This window comes from Meriones unguiculatus, chromosome 5 (assembly GCF_030254825.1).
Source record: "Meriones unguiculatus strain TT.TT164.6M chromosome 5, Bangor_MerUng_6.1, whole genome shotgun sequence".
NCBI classification, from domain to species: domain Eukaryota; kingdom Metazoa; phylum Chordata; class Mammalia; order Rodentia; family Muridae; genus Meriones; species Meriones unguiculatus.
The window spans coordinates 102417303-102435569 of NC_083353.1; the positions used below are offsets into that span (position 1 = coordinate 102417303).

The window sequence follows — 18267 nt, forward strand, 5'->3', positions numbered from 1 at the left end:
TTTCTTGTTGATTTTAGATGGCTGTAACATCTCACTCTTTAATTTCAGACTTATTGTTTCCACAGTTATTTCCTTTTCCCGTATCAACATGATCTGTCCTAGATTTTAAATAGGGCATTCTTCCCTACAGTGAATATGTAACTGTGTCCCAGTGAGATTTCAAGTCTCTGCAGTACAAGTGCTTGTCAAAACACTGCAGCTCATCACTTAGCAGTTCTTTTACAGGAGACTTCCTGAAAATAAATGAGAAAAAATTATCCACAGGAAAAGAAAAGATAGATTAAATATCCATCTATTAAAAATTCTCTTTAGCTTCATTCGCAGTTGGTGGCTTTTGGTTTAAAGGGAGCAATAGGAAACTATGTGAAGTTTACCTTTCAGTTAAAAAGTATTGCTAGGGTTCTGCATGTTGGCTGAGCAGATAAGATAGCCAGCTGCCAAGCCTAATGACCTGAGTTACATCCTGCGATCTATATGGTGGGAGAGCAGACTCTCTGAGTTTGTCTTATGACCTACACTTAATAAGCGCAATAAATACATACATGCACACACACACACACTATAATACAAATTTAAAAATACTGCTAGGAAGTGATGTTTAGCAACAAAACAACCTTTGTTCTGGGATTATTTTTTCACAGATTTTGATTGGTGACATTCTGAGAGAATAAGCAGGGAGGTCACATCACAGAATGAAGACTATGAAATGGTCTTTCTTTTCCCAGTGCCATTAACATGACACGTTCACCCACTCATTACTGTGTTTTTCCCCATTTTTTTTGATGGTCCTATAGATCCAAGTAATATTTGTACTTGATTTTTTTCCTTATCAGTTTAAAGGAAGGGTGCATGTTATATATGATTTATTTAAAAATAATTGGGAATGAAAGATGGTCCAACTTATGTTTTCCAAGAGTAGGCATCAACGATATACCTTAAAAATGAGAACTACCTATGTTTGGAGGTCAATTAAAGAAGTGGCCCATAGTTCCATGTTTGAATCCCTTTCTGTGTGATGGTATTCCAGGAGATGAAACAGTAAAGAGAAAAAAAAAAGACATAAGAATGAATCTTGTGCTAATTTGCTTTTAAAATTTTGCTTTAGCTACTGTGTCCCAACAACAACACACCATATACAACAAGCCTGGCTTTTGCTTGTAAGAGATGGAAAGAAACAAATTAAAAACTAGATTGTACAAAACATAACACAGCTAGAAATTATGTTTTATATAAGGGTTCTGTTTTAGACAGTACCCTCTTTGGCAGAGGCCTAAGCCTGCCATCAGCTAACTCAACACTGCTTTCTGTTGTCATTGATGGATTTAAAAATTTTATAACTGTAGGAAGTGCCACCAGTCTAATAACACTCATCTTAACATCTAATTAAGGACAAAGGAGGAAAAAGAATCACTGATCCTATACTATGCCCTGGCCAGAAAATAGGTGTTTCTCTATCATAGTTGTAATTTCATGCTATAGGATGATGATATGATTATAAAGCAGTAGATTCAAATACAGCCTTACAAATATGGACATATAAGAATCTTGAGTTGTATGTTTGTGTAGTCTTGTTCTAAGCATGTATTCATATGTTAACGCTATTAGGACATCACCTTGTGGACTTGCATTTTTTAAGTTAATAAGGTTTAGGGAGATGGCTCAGTGGGAAAAGTGCTTGCTGTCCAAGTGCAGAGTTTGAATCACTAGTCCCTTTAAGTAAATTCCTGATGAGATGACAGTCCACCTACAGTCCTCGCTGTTGGGAGAGAAAAACAGGGGATCCCTAAAGCAATCTGCCTAGCTAGACTAGATAAGCAATCTTGAGTACAGCAAGAGACCCTACCTCAGTAAATAACCAGAAGAACCATCAAGGAGAACAATTTGTATAAACCTCTGTCCTCCACTTACAGGTGCACAAACATGCACACACATGCATAGGTTTGTGCAAGCATATACCTGTACACAGGCAAATACATGGACACCACAGATACATACGCATTCCATGAACAAATGAATCTTAATAATCATTGCACTCTTGTCGTTAATATAATGGTGTAATTTGGTACTTGAAGACTTCTAGAGCTTTGACATAAAAGGCTTTATATCCTGTTGAAATTCTTTCTCTTTAGCATTTAGTGTGGTACCAATGCTTGAGCAGGAGACCACTTCAATTTTAAATCCACTTTGAAGCACTCTCTAAGTATAATACAGTCAAGAATATAAGGCTACCCCACCTTGACATTGAATCACCTCAGAAATAAATGCAGCTATAAATCTTATCAGGACTGATCCCTTAGCACATGCTCAGAAACCAGTTAACACCTGCCACCCCAGCTCTGCAGCTCATGTTCCACTTAAAGAATGGGATGAAAGCACACACAGACCATAGTTTTTACTAGCACAGTGGAGTTGTATACTCCATGCCCTTAATTCATGGAAACTGCATCAGAAAGTGCATTTAACCACTGATCTGCTCTATCCCATCAAGATTTATGAACCATGGGGTGCCTATTTGTGTGGGCGGGGGAGCAATCAAATGAATGTCTCAGAAGCTTTAGTCTGAACCAGTCCTGAGGTGACACGAATGGGAGACAGGAATGGACAAGGCCCTCAGGGAGTTCAGACATGATGGAGGATGCTAAGGTAAGCAACTTCAATTTCACACTGTGAGGGTTTTAGTAGAGGTATATCAGTTGTCCAGCTATGTATGGAGAACATGCTCCACCTTGTATGCAAGGTGGTTCAGGCAGCACAAACCAGGAAAGATACTTAAAACAGGGAAGACTATGCACAAATAATCTGAAGCACAAAACATTGGTGCATGTTTAGGGACTCTAAATGGTTCTGCAAAATTGCTGTATCATAGTTAGAAACACATTGTCTTAGGGTATGATATTCAGGGTACAGCCTGACTATGTAGGGGCTAAAGGTTTTGGGGTTTTTTTCCGTGCTATTGGTTATACTAACCTGGTGAATCCCAGGCTTTTAGCCTCATCTAGAACCTGGTAGCTATACAGTTAATAGTGGACAGGAATTATGAATAAAAAAAAGAATTCAGTCTGTAACTCAGCAGGTAGTACTGAAACCTTCAAGAAAAAGATCCCTCAGGTTCTTAGAGACTGAAGAGTTCACTTTTTATTATTTATTTATTTATTTATTTATTTATTTATTTATTTATTTGATATAGGGTTTCTTTGTGTAGCCTTGGCTGTCCTGGACTCACTTTGTAGACCAGGCTGGCCTTGAACTCACAGAGATTCACTTACCTCTGCCTCCCAGAGTGCTGAGATTACAGGTATGCACCACCATGCCTGGCTAGAAAAGACAGCTTTTAGGCTGATGTCAGATTTCAAAATGGTGTTGTGGTTTCATGCAAAAATCCTAAAATTGACGGTATCAGTACTACACCTGTATTTATGTAGTTAATTTCTCTTTTGGTACAATAAGCCAGCATACAAAACCAACAAACGATGTGCCTATTTCTCTCCTCTGTGACTATAAATTTCTACACCATTTATCATTCCAATCACACATGAACTTGACAATTTCCATTGGAAATGGGTTTGGGATGTAGAAATGGCTCAGTGGTTAAGAGCAATTACTTCTTTGGCAGAGGACATGGCTTCATTTCCCAGAATGCACATGGTAACTCACAACCATATATAACTCCAGTCCTGTAGGACCCAATACCCATTTCTCACCACAGTGGCCTTTCACATGTATATGGTACACTTAGACTGATTCAAGCTCACACATATACACAAAGTTTAAAACACAGCTTTTCCAGAGTCTTTTTTGATAAATTACTGGTAGCTTTCTAATCACTGAGTTTTCTCAGAGCCAGCCATTTAGGGTAAGTTTTGTCTTTTAGAACCACAATGTCACTCTAATTTAAAAAGAAAAATGTGTGTTCTTAACTGAGGTCAGTTCATTTCTGAAAATTCTCCCCGAATCAACTGCTATAAGGAAGGATTATCCCAATAGTCAGCTGATGATTCTGTTCTGGTTTCTAACTACTAAAGATGTACCTCAACTTTGCAGATTCTCTCTCTTTCTGTGTCTCTGTCTCTTTCTCTTTCTTTCTGCATTGAAGCTTGGACACATTTTAAATTAACTTTCTACTGACATCAAAGGTAATCATCATTTTCTTTATACCCTACATGAATATTCTCATAATTTATTTTGCCTTTTCAAGTTGAAGACTGGATTTGAATTCCTTATTTTCTATCTTCCTTACTCAGAGTAACCTTCAACTTGTACCAGGAGGGTGCTAGAGAAATCTCCTACCCACTGCTGTTCTTGCTTAACTGACCCAAAATCCTTAGATGATTTAAATGTGAGTAGCTACTTCATATTGGTAAGTGTTGGCCATGACCTTGACTGTGCTGTTATTTCCTCTAGCCAAGAATAAGGAAAACTAAACTTGGAATGTCGCCCTTGTGGTGCTAGTTGGAGTGTCACAGATGTGGCTTGCCTGTGACCCTGGATAAGACCCATTTTATGTAATTCTCAGTACTACATAGAAACAAGTTCCATTAATGGGACACCGTACTGACATGGTAACTCCCTTTTTAGGAGATCCCTCCTCTGTAAAGGCAGGTCGCATGTGAGGGCATCCTAGAGATATCCTTAGTCACCTCTGTCCTCTTTCCTTTCTCCCTCCTCTTTACCTTCCCATTTTTCTTCCTTCTGTGTACCTCTGATTCCTTTCTTTCCCATGGATTTTATTCCATTCCCTCTTTTTAAAGTTTGTTAAGGTTTAGTTATATATTTTGTTTAATTCTGTGCATGTGTACCAGTGTGTTTGTACACATGGAAGCCAGAGATGGCTAATGAGCATTCTTCTCACTTGGTTTTTAACCTCACTCTCTGAGACAGAGTGGCATAGTGAAACTGGAGCTCACCATTTCAGCTGGTCACATTTCCACTCACAGGGATACTCTTGTTTCTATTCCTCCAACCCTAGTGTTACAACTGTGTCCCATTGCTTTCACATGTGTTCCAGGAATGGATTTAGGTCTCCATGCTTACACAGCAAGCACTTTTATCAACTGAGCCATTTCCCTGGTATTGTACTTTGCCTACCACAAACCATCAGCATTAGAGGGATGACATGTAGATTACTAGTTAAGTCAGCCAACCTTGACTCTAAGTATAGCAAGCTCTTTTTTCAAGATGGGTTACTGTGGTCTTCTGATGGATTATTAATACTCTCTTGCTTTGGTGAGGTCAACAGAGAAAAAAGCTACCAGTGTAAGGCTGCTGCAGGATACATCAACTCACACTACCTGATAAATGTATCATTCCGTATAATTAACTTTAACAGGTAATTGCAGGCCTGTTGGCAAGCTAAAAACCATTTTAGGTAGGAATCATAGTTCTGGTATATGTTCTGAGTGTCAGAATAATAACAGAGCAGAGTGCCAATCCTTTCATTTTTGCTAATGAAAACACATTTGGTCTCTTTGTATGTCAATATATAACAAAATTTGTAACAAAACAGGAACATTTCACTGATACTTTAAAATTTGGTACTTATCAACCTCACATCAAATATAGGACTGCCCAGGAGCAGCAGATTCATTCATCTTTACCTACAGAGTCTTAACACAATTAAATAATAAAGGCTGCAATGTTGCTTAGGATTATAAGAGTAATCTCTGCATAGCATTGTTTTTTTTTTTTTTTTTTTTTTTTTGGCTTTTTGAGACAGGGTTTCTCTGTATAGCCTTGGCTGTCCTAGACTCACTTTGTAGACCAGGCTGGCCTTGAACTCACAGAGACCCGCCTGCCTCTGATTCCCTGCATTCTGGGATTACAAGTGTGTGCCACTGTGCCCAGCTTTGCATATCATTCTTAATGATGGAATTTTCAAAGAACTTAACCAGACCCTTAGGCATGGCTTTTTGTCACTTTTAACATTCAAGAACCTAAAGCTTAGAACTGAGTGATACCCTCTCCTGCAAGGCATACCAGTAACCGAGTGGCAGGACAGACATCAACCTCAGGACTAGTGGATGGAGGCTTTTGTGATGAACTTTTCTACATCTGAGAAGACTACATGGATATATTTTTCTTTATGTATCATCATCCATCTTATAATTTCTTGTTTTTATCAGTTGATTCTAGAGTGCTTGGGCTTTTCAGGATCTTAAAGCTCATCATCTAATGAGAAGCCCTCAGATGAATGAGACTAGCTCTTCTCCTTTTTTCCCTCAGTCTTTCCATCCTCTTTCCCTCCTGCCTTCCTTCCCTCCCTCTCTTTTTTCTTTTTTCTCCCTTCTCTTTTCTCCTTTACCTTTTTTCATCCCCTCTGTTTCTTCTCATCTTTCTTCTCTTCTTCCTCTGTTCCCTTCCTATCTATCTCAGTTAGAGTTTTATTTGCATGAAGAGATTCCATGACCACACAACTCTTACAAAGAAAATCATTTAATTGGGGGTGGATTATGGTTTCAGAGGTTTGTGCGGGGAAACATGTGGAGTACAGGAAGACACAATGCTGGAGAAGGAGCTGAGAGTTCTATGTCTCAATCCACAGGCAGCAGGGAGAGATTGTGTGCCACATTTATCATTGTTTGATCATATGAGATGTCAAAGCCAGCCCCCACAGTGACACACTTCCTCCAGCAAGGTCACACATCCTAATAGTGCCACTCCCTATTCGCAAAACATTCAAACACATGAGTCTGTGGGGTCATACCTATTCAAACTACCACACTCCCCCTTTCTTATTTTCCTTTCCTTCCCTTTCTTCCCTTTCTTTCCTGTCCCCTCTTCTTCCATCCTGGCACCTCTTTCCCTTTCTCTTCTCTTCACCTTTCCCTCTCCTTTCCTGAAAAGATAAGACCACAAGGCATGCTTTAATTTCTCTTTAGTACTTCTGGTAACCCAAATAATTAAGCACAGTAATTCCAGTTTAGAAGAAAGTAATCTTCCAGATTACAACTTATTAGAATTCATCAATGAACATATAGGCAGGTAGGCTTGTGCTCTTGAGCAGATCACAGCCTACTCTAAGTTAAATTATCAGTCTTCACATACTGATGGATAAAATAGACTCCACCTAAGCTTCAAATGGTTACATCTGGCATAGGAACACAGGCAAAGGTGATTAAACTCAGAAATAGATTTTACTAACATTAGTGAATAGCACTAGGGACTTCCTTTGAACAGAAAAGTAAAATTCCTACCACAGCTTCATCACCTTCCCCTCCCCCATGTGTTTTGCACAATAGCAAAGCCCAAAAACCATTGGCTACCAAAGTCATTATCACTAGCATCAGTATAGCTGAAAATCAGATTAAATTAGCCTCCTAGGGTTAGCATGCAAACCACTTCACATTTCTTATAGGAACTTAATCCTTCTTTTCCTTTCTTTTTCTTCTTTCTTTCTTTTGTCATTTTTGCAAATCACTTTTGTATTTTAATTTCCCATTTTTTGGTGAAATTCAGATAGCCCTGCGTTGTTGTTTCCCTTCAGGTAACATGCAACTACAAATGACCATCTGCACTGGCAGACAGTCAAGCCAAGCTGGTGGCCAAGGCAAGTGTCTGGCTACATTCTAAGCGTTCCCAGAAGGTCTTTCTTTCCAGTCCACCAGTGGTCTCCTTGAATGAAAGAGACCCAAGACTGTTTAAATGTTCTTGAGCATGAGTGACCTAGCGTTTTGCTCTCAAAATTTCAAAATAACTGGAGGAACTACAGTGCTAAGTTGTCTTGAAGCTTTTCTTAAGAAGAGCATGGATGTCCCCAAAGGGGGGTAGAATCCATATAAGGGAAACCTATTGTTACCCATTGACATGCATCACAGAGAAGGACAGTCCCTTGTAGTGTAGTAAGTTCTCAGAATATTAGGGGATAGGTCATCAAGGAGATAAGCTTCAGTGGGGATTTCTACCTCACTCTCTTTACAGGAAAAACGAAACAGCAACAACGATAACTAAACTAAAGTAACCGACTAGTATGTCACCATTTATGCCTGGTAGGCAAGGTGACTCTTGAGCAAAGACTGTCCCTCTGTGTAGCTCTGCTCATTTGTACAATATATTGTTTTATATTGTAGTTTTAGGACCTAAGTAATAGGAAAGTACTTCAAGCTGAATGGGAGGACCAGTAGCTATACAGATGTTAACTATTAGTTTGATTCTGTCACCTTCAATTAACCGGAGTTTTCTATTTCTATTCTAGGAAAGAGTGTTGGAGACTGCAACTTTCTGGTTCTGTTATTGGCTATTTTGTCTGCCTCCTCTTTCTGTAACACTCCCAATAAGTCTCACTCAAACCATCCTCCTGCATCTGATTTTTTGTCTAGAAAAACCTGTGAGATTTTCAAATGGAAATATCAATAAATCTCCTGACCTGTCTTCAACCTATTTAGTATTGATTCATTAAGCAGCAATGGTTCCTTAAAGCCAAAGCTTCATTGAGCTAGCAAACGAGCTATCTGGGAAACCTCATTTAAACACATTCAGTTTTCATTACATTTCATAACACAGCCTATGTTTTCTGACTTTAGGCACAAATTCGCTCAGACTGAGACCATGGCAGTGACATTTACATTAAATTAGCAATACCTGTTTGTACCTCAGCTGTTTAGGGAGACATCAAAGATGGATTATAAAATCGTAGTTAGGGCAGAAGCATGGCCATGAAGAAATATCCTGAACTAACTGTTAATCAAATTTAAATAATTTCTTCCCCTAATCTTTGCTCACTGGAACATTGATGATGGATTGAAGAAGCTGCTTTGTTGATTCTGTTGTCTATCTGGATTAGAAGAAAACTTGTCACCCCTGAATTCTTTGTTGTAATCAGCACATACCATTCACCAGTGATGTGAAGCCATTAACATCCATAACCAAAGGCTTTTCAGGATATTAAAAGAATATAGTATGGAACAGTTTGAGAGTTATTATACAAGCGGCATCTACCATATCTGTGGAAGTCACCTTAGATCTCCAATGGCACCATAAGAAATTGTGTCGAGGCCCTGTCTCACAAGGCTTTTCAGACTAATGCTGCTTCAGACAAAATAAAACCGAAGCTGCTTGCTGGGTCTGTGACTGGGGAGGAAAAGCATCATCATTTAAGGCTCGTCTCCATGACAACACCCAGCAAGAAGCTATATCAATGTGTCTTTCTTTCTTCTACCTTAAATAGGCCAGAGTGACTTTAGCAGGCAAAATGAACTGGCAGGTCTTCAAGAGATCATTTCAAGAGACTCACGAGAGAACTCCATGTATTAAAGCCCTGGTGTCCTAAAAGAGATTCCATATTTTAAACATCTCACTCTATACTCTGCCTCACCAGGCTGTGAAAATGATCAGGATACTCTGCAATGACCAGAACTTTTACTTCATGAGCCTTCATCTTGAGGAGGACAGAATCTAACCTGAGCCTTCATCTTGAGGAGGACAGAATCTAGCCTGACTATTGGTGTCAGTGTCAGTCCTCCTGGCTGCAAAATCTGGAGTTCCCATGCATCTCGACATAGCTGTGAATGTGGCTCAACACATCTGTAGATGACAACACTATCATGATGTCAAAAGGTTGGACAACCCTTCTCTAGATAGCGATCTTGGCCCATTACTTAGCCTTTGTATGTCAGTTTCCCCCGTCTTCCAAGTGGGCAGAATATTACTAGGAGTCCTAGGAGTTGCTGATGAGATTAACTGAGTCCATAATATTAAGAGCTGAACACAGTATAAAATTCTATGTCAAATAATTTGCTATGAAATAGTTTTCTTTTTGTTTATTACTCATGTTTCATTGAAAATAGATTCTTCTCTCATACAGTGCATCCAGTTCCTTCCCCTCCCTCTTCTCCTCCCAGTCCCCCATCACCTTTCCTCTTCCTTGGGTCCACTTCCTTTGTCTTCCTTCAGAAAAGAGCAGGCCCTTAAGAGAGAACAACCAAGTGGGACAAAACAAAATATAATAAGCAAGGGAAAAGTCCTCACACCAAGTCTAGACCAGGCAACTCAACAGTAGGAAAAGGGTCTCAAGAACAGGCAAATGAGTCAAAGACAAACCCACTCCCACAGTTAGAAGTCCCACAAAAATTCCAAGCAAACAGCCATAACATATATGCAGAAGACAGGGTGCAGACCTCTCCATGCCAAGTGTTTGTAGCTCCAGTCTCTCTGAACTCAAATGCACCCTGCTCAGATAAGCCAATGGGCCATGTTCTCCCAGTATCCTCCACCCTAATTGACTCCTACAATCTCTCTGCCCCCTCTTCTGAGGGATACCCTGAGCTCAGAGGGTAGGGACCCAATGGAGACCTCCAAGTTAGACTCTCTTTCTGCATAATGTCTGGCTATGGGTCTCTACATTCTTTCCCATATGCTGCTAGAGGAAGCCTCTATGATGATGACTGAACAAGATGCTGATATATGAGTATAGCAGAATATCATTATGAACCATTTCACTGAGGTTTTTGTTAGTTTGTTAGATAGTTAGATACTTAGTTTGAATCAATCAAGACCAGTCATCTTTGGTTCTTCCTGGCCATTCAAGTGGTGTCAGACATAGGCTTCCTCTCATGGAGTGGCCTCAAGTTACACCATGCATTGGTTGGCCACTCCCACAAATTCTGCACCACAATTGTCACAGCACATCTTACAGACAGAACAGATTGTACATCAAGGGATTTATGGCTGGGTTGTTGTTCATGGTTTTCTTTTAAAAGCCTGCAGAATACCTTCCTGTACCAAAGAGACTAAAAGGTAGGGGTGCAGGCTCCATGCAAACAGTTTTGACTTCTCTGTGTTTAATAAATTCTGTGGATGTTGTCCTTGGCAATAAGGCCCTGCTGTCAGTTTCTGGAGAGCAAACCTCTTTCCTGGCATCAGCCTGGGTTGTTGGGAGATATCCAAGGTACCCCCTCGGCCAACAGCTCAGTAGAACGTAACCCAGTCCTGCCATTGGGAGCCTTACCTGGCTACAAGAGCCAGTTCAAGTTCCATATCCCCCCTTATTAAAAGTCCTCATTAGGTCACCCTCATTACAGAAAGTTTCTATTGCACTGGACTTCCATACCATCCCCCAAATATTCCCAGTTCCAGCCATCTCTCCCAACATTCTCTCTCTTTATCTCATCAGGCCCCATACTCAATCCTTCCCATGCCCATCCCCAAACACTCCAAAACCACTAGGAATAATCTATCCTATTTTTTCTTTCCTGGGAGATCCATGCTTCTCTCCTAGAGCCCTCCTCTTTACCTAACTACTCTGGGTCTACAGATTTTTAACTTGGTTATCATTTACTTAACAACTAATATTCACTTTAAATAAGTACATGCCGTATTTGTCTTCTGGGTCTAGGTTACCTGAGTCAGAGTGACTTTTTCTAGTTCCATCCATTTGCCTGCAAAATAAAAATCCTTCCCCTTTGCCTGTCGTCAACTGTGTCATAACACTTAGTTTATATAGTAGCCATCAGCCATATAGACCTCTTGAAATTAAAAGGTTTTACATGAAATTAAACATTAGATTCCTTACTTTAAGTAGCTATATTCACGTGATCATTAGACATACAGAGCAAAGCTGTGACCTAGAAAATTCTATTAGCACATAAAAGATAGCATGGATCTATGGGTTAGACAAAAAAAAAAAAATGTTGGGTGAGAAATTTCTTTACAATAGAGATACAGAGATATGTTAGGATTCTAGCCTTTTAATGAAGATACTCCATGGGCTTTCTCTGAGAGTGCTTCTGTACATTTTTATTACAACGTCTAGTAATATGGATTATAATCTGTAATGTATTAGAAGGTAGCAGCAACAAAATTTGCTGGTCCAAAGTGCCTCTCTCTCAGCTGGGGAAATTTCCCAACTCCTTTTCTAAGCTGTTTGAAATGTTCTATAGTTGCCAATCTTCTGTAGTTATAGATCTTGTAGCAGGAAGGCTTGGCTGTTACCAGCACCACACAAATGTCAGCCATATAAGATCTGATCTTTACCGCCACCTCCCATAATCAACAACACATTCAAATTAGACATTCAAGGCTAAGAACAGGCCTTCATCTGGTCCTGGAATGTTTCTACACATACTTTCCCTGTGGTTGGCCACTTTGGGGATCCTGGTGCTGGCTGGAGGAGGCTTTGAGTGTCCTTTCCAGAGCCAATAAGCATGTCTTAGTTGTGCTGTATATGGATAACCTTGGCCATCACTGTCTAGCAGATGCTTTGTTACTTGTTTCCATGAACTTTCAGACAAAAAAATCACACACACACACACACACACACACACACACACACACACACACGCACCAGAGATTTTGTCAACAAAACAGTATCAACAGGATTAAAGAAAGATGGCTCAGTGTGTAAAAACACATGCTGAGCAAACTTGCATTTCTTGAGTTTGAATCCTGTAGCAGGAGCACCCATAATCCCTGATTTCCTGCAGAGAGATGGGAGATGGGGACAGGAGAATTCTTGGAAGTTTGAGGGTGTTCACTATAGAAAACAACAGAGACCCTGCCTCAGTGTGGAAGGCAAGAACCAAAACCCAAATTGGCCTCTGACCTCCATACATGTGCCATGTCAGATGAACAAACATATTTATATACATGGAGGCACACTTACACATGCCTGAACATTAAAAAAAATTAAAAAGTATATATCAACGTTCTGGAAGAAGATAAAAAGCAAAACCCACCCCATTTTTGTTTTTTCATTTTAATTAAATTTTTATTTTTATATTAATTACAGTTTACTGACTTTATCCCAGATGTAGCCTCCTCCCTCATTCCCTCCTAATCCCACCCCCCCTAAACTTCTCCCTGCCCCTTTCTAAGTCCACTGATAGGGGAAGTCCCTCTCGCCTTCCATCTGACCCTAGCTTCCACCTGCAGGTGTGTTCTATTCCATGTCCTTGTTTTCTTATTCACTTATTTATACAGCATCATTTCATAGGTGCATCAGGCTGGTGAAGGTGGTATCATCCCTACTTACAAAAGCATAACTTAAGTTCATGGAGGTTAAGAAACAAGACAGGAATTAGAGACACAAGGAGTTTCAAACTCATTCTCACCTCATTATACCCCAGCATATTCTCATTAAAGAACTGCAAGATCTTTGAACTGACAAGTTAATTTTAGGCCAAGAAGAGAATAGCAACAAATCCTTCATTATCAAGGACTCAGTTTCAGAGTGTAGTCTGGAAACAGTGTTCTCTTCTACACACAGATGAACACTGACAGTAGGTAGCCACTTATCCCAGTTTATCTAGGGGAATGGAGACAGCTCAAGGCAGGGTGAAGGCTAGAGATTAGAAGAGTACAGAATGCGAAGTGAATTATTAATCCTAGGTAGCATACCACGCATTAACTCTTCCCATTAACTCTTCCCAAGGCCAGAAAGCTACCGTGGTCAATGATGTTCATATGCTGAGGTGAAAGAGTAAAGTACCCCACCTAGCTTAGCCTACAATTTAGCCTTTGTCTTCCCATGAAGCTGCCTGATAGATTCTGCCCTTGTAGCATGGTCTGTAAAGGAACCACACACACTTCAATTAAAAATAGGCTTCATATTTGCAAACAATAATTTTGTGAGCCACACTGAAGAGATAATGCCTTTACTAGTCTTCTTAGAAATGGAGACATGTCAAATGAACCACAACTGAACCTACATAATTCATGCAGTGTTCAGGACTCTGGCAGAGGTGGGTCATTCTGTCTCTAAGGACTTTACCACCTCCAGAAGAAAGACAAACAACATTTTAACCAGATACTAAGACATGCTAAGATGTGGAAAGAGGAAAAATGAAAGGTGCCGTGGAAAGAGTATTCTAATTATGATATATAAATAGATTTTAAAAAGAGGAAGCAGAAAAAATGGCCATCTTACCAAAAGCAATCTACAGATTCAATGCAATTCCAATCAAATTACCAACACAATTCTTTACAGACCTGGAAAGAAAAATTCTTAACTTCATATGAGATAACAAGAAACCCAGAATTGCTAAAACAATCCTCTACAATAAAAGATCTTCTGGAGGTATCTCCATCCCTGATCTTAAGCCGTACTATAGAGCAACAGTTATAAAAACTGCATGGTACTGGCATAGAAACAGAAGCGTGGATCAATGGAACCAAACAAAGACCCAGAAATAAATCCACACACTTATGGACACCTGATCTTTGACAAAGATGCCAAAACCATACAATGGAAAAAAGATAGCATCTTCAACTAATGGTGCTGGTCTAACTGGATGTCTACATGTAGACAAATGCAAATAGTTCCATACTTATCACCCTACACAAAACTAAAGTCCAAGTGCATCAAACACCTCAACATAAAACCAGACACATTAAATGGGTTAGAAGAAAAAGTAGGGAAAACCCTAGAACTTATTGGTACAGGAGAAAACTTCCTGAACAGAACACCAACAGCACAGGCTCTAAGAGCAACAATCAATAAATGGGACCTCATGAAACCGAGAAGCTTCTGTAAAGCAAAGGACACTGTCATCAAAACAAAACAACTGCATACAGATTGGGAAAGAATCTTCACCAATCCTTTATCTGATAGAGGGCTAATATCGAGTATATAAAAAGAACTAAAGAAGTTGAAAAGCAGCAAACCAAATAATCCAATTAAAAAAATGGGGAACAGAGCTAAACAGAGAACTCTCTGTAGAGGAATATCAAATGGCAAAGAAACACTTAAAGAAATGCTCAACCTCATTAGCCATTAGGAAAATGCAAATCAAAACGACCCTGAGATTTCACCTTACACCCATCAGAATGGCCAAGATGAAAAACTCAAGTGACAACACACGCTGGAGAGGCTGTGGAAAAAGAGGAACCCTCCTCCACTGCTGGTGGGGATGTAAACTTATACAACCACTCTGGAAATCAATCTGGCGCTTTCTCACACAACTAGGAATAGCGCTTCCTCAAGATCCAACCATACCACTCCTAGGCATATATCCAAAAGAGGCTCAAGTACACAAAAAGGACATTTGCTCAACCGTGTTTGTAGCAGCTTTATTTGTAATAGCCAGAAGCTGGAAACAGCCCAGATGCCCCGCAAATGAAGAATGAATGCAGAAATTGTGGTATATCTACACAATGGAGTATTACTCTGCAATGAAGAATAAGAAATCATGAAATTTGCAGGTAAATGGTGGGACTTAGAAAGGATCATCCTGAGTGATCTGTCCCAGAAGCAGAAAGACACACAAGGTATATACTCACTCATATAGACAGATAAGATAGGATAAACCTACTAAAATCTGTACATCTAAAGAAACTAATCAAGAGAGAGGACCCTGACTAAAATGCTCAATCCCCATCCTGAAAGGCAAAGTGGATGGACATCAGAAGAAGAAGAAAACAGGAAACTACCTAGAAACCTTCCCCAGAGGACCTCTGAAAGGCTCTGCCCTGCAGACTATCAAAGCAGATGCTCAGACTTACGGCCAATTGTTGGGCAGAGTGCATGGAATCTTATGTAAGAAGTGGTAAATAATAAGATCTGGAGAGGACAGAAACCCCACAAGGAGAGTAACAGAACCAGAAAATTTGAACACAGGGGTCTTCCCAGAGACTCATACTCCAACCAAGTACTATGCATGGAGATAACCTAGAACCCTTGCACAGATGTACCTCATGGCAGTTTAATGTCCATGTGGGTTACATAGTAATGGGAAGAGGGACTGCCTCTTTGATCACCTCCTCCTAAGGGAGGAGCAGCCTTACCAGGCCACAGAAGATGACAATGCAGCCACTCCTGATGTGATCTGATAGACTAAGATCAGAAGGAGGTAGAGAAGGACCTCCCTTATCAGTGGACTTGGGGAGGGGCATGCATGAAGAAGGGGGAGGGAGGGTGGGATTGGGAGGGGAAGAGCGAAGAGCTTATGGAAGTACACAAAGTGTAATTAATAAAATAAAATAAAATTTAAAAAGATATTAAGATTAAAAAAGAGGCAGCATAGGGAGATGGGGTTCCATACTGGAAGATTATCTCAGTAATGTCACAGCATCCATTCTTATAAGTGGAATGTACATATGAAACCCTTAACCTAAGCAGCATGCACTGTGCCAAGCACTTATTTTTAGTTGATTCAGTCATTTGTATAACCTTAAGAGATAACCTTAACTTAGGTTGGGAAAGCAAGGCAGAGATACATTAATTAGTGTTCCAAAGTAATTTTGTTGTTAGTCAGAAGAATTTAAGGATAAGCCCCAGCCTCTGGGCCCACAGGCCAGGCTTTTAACCAATGGACTGCCTTCCAGTGGAAGGTAAAAGTCTGGCTTGAGGCAGACTTTTACCTGTATATTTCAGTATAGTTGGACAGAGAAATTCTCAGTCCTGGTGCTACTGCCATTTTAGGTGTGACCATACTTAGTAGGATATTCAGCTGCATCACTGACCTCTGTCCCCTGGATGTCTATAGCTAGCTCCTTTACCCTGCAGTCTTGGGCACTGAAACACACAAGTATATGTGTGTGTTTGTGTGTGTGTTTTTGTGTGTTTGTGTGCATGCATGTGCACATATGCACTCAAACATCTCTAAAAGTTGCAACTGTTTTCTGGCCATTTCTCTAGTCAGGAGCCATGTGGTTAACATATATTAAAGCTGGAAAGAAGAAAAAGTGTACCAAACCTCGACTGTGAGCATGCTCCAATTCTATTCAGAAGACTTTGTTGGTACACTCTGAAGAGAAAGGGTGCCATTCAGAACTTAACGAATGAAAGTCAGTGAAAATGATAAATTGCAGAAGCAAACAGGGTTCTTGAGAGCTTCTACACAACCAGATAAGCTCTCACCTGAGAAAATGAGAGAATTTTAGACTTTTCTGTTCTTAGAGCCAAGGGTGACAAATGACAGATCCTGAGAAGGAAAATGTCAGGGGTTGGAGAGATGGCTTAGAAGTTACAAGTGCTCACTGTTCTTGAAACGGCCAGAATTCTGTCCTCAGCATCTACATCCAGCTGCTCACAGCTGCCTGTAATTCCAGCACCAGGGAATCCAATGTCTTCCCCAGGCCCTTCCAGAACCAGCATATATTTCACACATGCACAGAAATGCACACACACAGACATATACAATCAGTCTCCTTATTGAATGCCTACTTTACTTAGCAGTGATTTAAGATATCACTAGGATTAAGTTTTCAAAAGTCCACATTACAAACTACCTTGAACATTTAGAATCAGGCACAGTTCAAAGCTTCTAGTCAACTTTGTCATTTCAGAAATGGATTTCTGTTAAAAGAAGACCTTAATTGTCTAAGAAAATCTAGCTGAGCCCAGAAGATGTAATCCATGCCTCTTTGACAAGACAACCAACAGAAGGCCAGATGCATGGTTTAGGATTGAGCCATGGTGTTTCTCTGGGATAGACATCTTCTCATCTGCCTTTCTACCAACAAGGGGTGTGAATAAACTTGGTCAGAGGATTCTTTTACGGCCGAGTGAGCTGAGACCAGATAAGGTAGATGCATGGCTAACTTACAATTATTAGTGTCCCTTTTCTACTATCATTGAAAAGAAACCCTCATGGCTTTGGAGAAGGGGTGCCTACATGGGAAATTTTTTCAGCCTTCCCTGCTGTTCAGATAAGGAAATAACATTTTGGTTCAGTTTGTTTACAAAGTTACACCTTTATGTCCTTCACTATTTGAATACCCTTCAACTCCAGGAGGAAACCTCTCCACAACCCATCCTACTACAGCTTTTGTGACATCTGGATTATTAAAAACTAGAATTGAAGGAACTAGCCTCTAAACTAGCCTTGGATCATCATCATGCCTCAAGTGTGCCCTGCAATGGAAGATACCTACAGAGAATGGTATGTATTTAAAGGGCAAAACTTTAAGCAGAAAGACTCTACATTAAGCTTTCAGCTGGAATCTTAAGCAGCTGGAAGATTATTTTTTCTACACTTTATAGTTGTTCTTTGAAGAACAGCAACTTTTTACATTCTTCATAAATAGTAAATAAATTTAGTCATAAATTTCCTCTAATGTGTGCTTTGTTCCTTTCATTTGGAGGCAAGTTGCAATTTCTGATTAAACATGATAAATCATTATCCATCAACCATTGTACAAGGATGACAGCCACCAAGAAATGCCATTTCTGCACTGATGAAAAGCATTTTAAAGACATCAAATCCCACACATCTGTCATGTATTGTCAGCAAGAGAAGACACTGAGTAGTCAGTCCTGTGGCATTCTAAGGACAGCCTACAGCTGGCATGGATGTGAACAGTAAGAAAAAAAAAAACCCTCAAATGATGGAATTAGAT

At 39.9% G+C, this 18267-nt stretch overlaps 1 protein-coding gene across 9 annotated transcripts in view; it reads left to right on the forward strand.

Moving 5' to 3' along the window:
* Grm7 (glutamate metabotropic receptor 7) overlaps positions 1-18267 on the forward strand; it is a 920878-nt gene that overhangs the window by 861230 nt on the left and 41381 nt on the right. For 3 of the 9 annotated variants that reach the window (XR_009591904.1, XR_009591909.1, XR_009591908.1), the window contains exons 11-13: positions 4042-4133; positions 4242-4336; positions 8189-8369. The exons of 3 other annotated variants lie outside the window; for them this stretch is intronic. The gene's annotated coding sequence lies outside the window, so the exon portion shown is untranslated. Of the gene's footprint in view, positions 1-4041; positions 4134-4241; positions 4337-7480; positions 7497-8188; positions 8370-18267 lie in introns of those variants that run through there. 3 more of the 9 variants (XR_009591905.1, XR_009591907.1, XR_009591906.1) reach the window with 3 other exon arrangements.